Source organism: Agrilus planipennis, unplaced genomic scaffold (assembly GCF_000699045.2).
Source record: "Agrilus planipennis isolate EAB-ADULT unplaced genomic scaffold, Apla_2.0 scaffold50, whole genome shotgun sequence".
Lineage (NCBI taxonomy): Eukaryota > Metazoa > Arthropoda > Insecta > Coleoptera > Buprestidae > Agrilus > Agrilus planipennis.
In genome coordinates, this window is record NW_020438881.1 from 1,650,367 (window position 1) to 1,653,487 (window position 3,121).

A 3,121-nucleotide genomic window follows, 5' to 3' on the forward strand; every position below is an offset into this window, starting at 1 on the left:
CATCCGTATAGCGCCACGCTCCAAACATACACCTTCAACAATCTTTGTCGAATTTCTAAATTAATCGATCGCGAGCATAAAAGTGACTTCTTTTTACTGAAGGCGACTCGACCCTTCACTATCCTCTGCTTTAAATCCCTACTACTCCTTTCGTCCTGACTTATCTGATTTCCTAGATACCTAAAATCAGCAACTTCTTCTAAATTTTCGTCTCCTATCTTTATATTCGCTCTTTCCCTACTTTTTCTTCCCTTGCATACCAGTATTTTTGTTTTACTTTTATTTATTTTCATACAATATTATTTTGTCAAAACCGCTTCCATTTTGAAACATACTTATAAATGATTAAATGCTACAATATTTTTGTATACCCCCAAGCGGAAGAACTGTATTATGTAATCTTATTCTATTATTACATTATAGCAGATAAATATGTACACGGTAATAGATAGATGGCTACATTTCATGCATCGCATAAAATATATAGTATCAATTTATTTGGTCGCACAGAGCAGAGTGTCTTTTTAAGCCTGAACAATTTCATCACGGTTAAAAAGGACGTAGCAGAAAGTCGCAATCTTTCACAGAGTTTTATAAAGGTACCTGGCCTTGGTTAGCTGAAGGCCGTCGCACCGTAATGTCATTTTTTACCCGGTCAATTGCCAATACATAGTGTTGTAGGCAAAGGTACGTCTTTTGTAGGTAAACCAACTGTTGCTAGTACATGTCCTTGCTGGATGCTTTCCTTACAGACGCATTCATTGAAAACTTTCTTAAATAAAAAAAATTTCACGGTCAAAACCAGTGTGTTCTTTCTTTTTTTTTCCCGGTAACATCTTTTTAAAGTTCAGGTGATATATTGGCGTGTTAAAGCCTAGTCGTAAAAATTCCAAACGAACCGTTCTTTTGGCCTGTCCGTCGCTTTGGGTCGGTCCGTATCAGCGACCGGTGGCATAATCATCATCCTTGAAACCGTTGAAAATTTAAAATAATGACCTCCGTGTCTTTTGTCAACTTCTGTTCCGGGTCCCCGATAAGTGGATAATCAGGTGCAATTTTGTTACAGATCAATCAGAACTGATTGTGAAAGGTGGACAGACGGCTAATACAACAGTTGCAACTCTCGAAGTGCTTTTTACTAATAGGCACAGTAGAATCTTGATATGTTAATGTTACAGACAGTTTAAGTTGTAGATGTTTTAACATAAAGGGAGTTTAAGTTAAGAAGGTTTCAAAAGACTTAACATTACGTGTATGATACATACCTACATCTTATTCTACAATAGGTAGTCACTCTTAAGGCAAAACAAAATCGTATTAATTGTAGACGAAGATACAAACATTAGCTAGTGTATAATAGCGTTGCCAGTTTCCTAATTTTTGTACCGAAATTTCTCGGAGAATCATATCCAAAAAAGAGCATTTAGAAAGTCAATGGGTACAAAATTTTTTTTGATTTTGTTGCTTAAAATTCTCTTATGGATACATAAAAATTCTCTAGATTTTATATAAAATTAAATAAAATATTCCCTTTCCCTTAAGGTGGCTCTAAATTCTCTAGATATAGAGAAATTTCCGTATGTCCTGCAACACTGGTTTACACAGCTAAAAGTAGGCTGAACACACCATGAGAAAAATAAAGTATCATTTTACAGTTACTGAGGGTCATGATTTGAATGCTGTTCAATTTAATTTAAATTATACCAGGTGTTTCCGAAATAAATAGTAAGCTTTCACTACAAAACAAGAAAATTAAGTAAATGCTTAGTTTTCCAGAAAAACCTATTTGAATATACAGTCAAGGGACAGTCCGGCCCTGATAGAATCACGCAGAGAAATATGACACATTGCAGCGCTGCATTCCGTCAGCTGCATCCGAGTATTTCTTTTTTGTTTTGTGTTCCTAATATCATGTACTTTAAATTAGTACTGCATACTATCAGCTATGAATAAAGTAGTTATTTAATAAATTGTTATCGCAATGGGCGTCTATAGATGTTGATGATTAGTTTATTAGTCGTTTTATATTTTTAAACGAAGTAGTTGCTTAATTGTGATCGCAATTTTTCTGTACTTAACCAATTCACTTCCAGGGCCGGTTTTAGATTGCAACTTTGGGTTTTCTTACAATTTTTTTGCCCTTTAACTGTACTCACCCTATTGCACTTAGTGAACATCCTCCAAAGCTTGCTACTTATTTAAGAAGCACCCTGTACATGTTTTTACATTAAGGAGGTTTAATATGAAATATTATTCTGAAAATTCATTTTTGAATTTTTTACCCACTACACGCTACATCAAATTAATGAGGGAAAAATTGTTGCTGTTGTCCCACCCCCGCCGGGAATCGAACCCGGGACCTTTTGCTTTACGCACCAATGTTCTGACCACTAAACTACGAGAGGTGACAACAGCAGGAGGTTTAACTTATCATAATCTTATTGTTATAGTTTTTTGACCGCAAAGTTTTCTAAATAGCAGCATCAGTTGAGTGAAAAACGGCTATAGGAATAACGAAACATGATTGAAGACAACTAGACAAGAGACGTTTAAAAAAAAGACTGTGAACCTGGTCAAAAAGGTAATAAACATGCTTTTTTACGATTTGACCAGACACCTGTAGTTTTTAAAATAGTTCGTTTAGAACGGCAATCGCAACTCGAACGTATTTATCGCGTCTCTTGGAACGATTAACGTTTGTTTTACGATAAACAGGAACCGTTATGTGGCACGGTGTGAAAAGCATTATTATACCTTTACTTGGCCAGGAATAGGAAACGATTTTGACAAGCGCTTTACCTTCAGACAATCTTATGTGCATCTTAAAGAATAAAATTTATGCTGTAGGATGCCATGAGAATACGGTTTTTGGTTACGTCCAAAAAAAGACGTCTAACGTTTTGCATTTTAGGCAACTTTTTATGACAATAGTTTCAAATAACAGACGCGTGGGTCGAAAAAGATTACAGACCGATAAAAAAATGACATTCTTCTGTGGCATCAAAATAATCAAAGACGTTTTACAAGATATTAAAGTGGATGATTTTATTAGACTCCAAAAAACAAACTGCATACCTATTATTTATGTAAATTAATTTTAGCCTAATTTAGTTATTTTTTT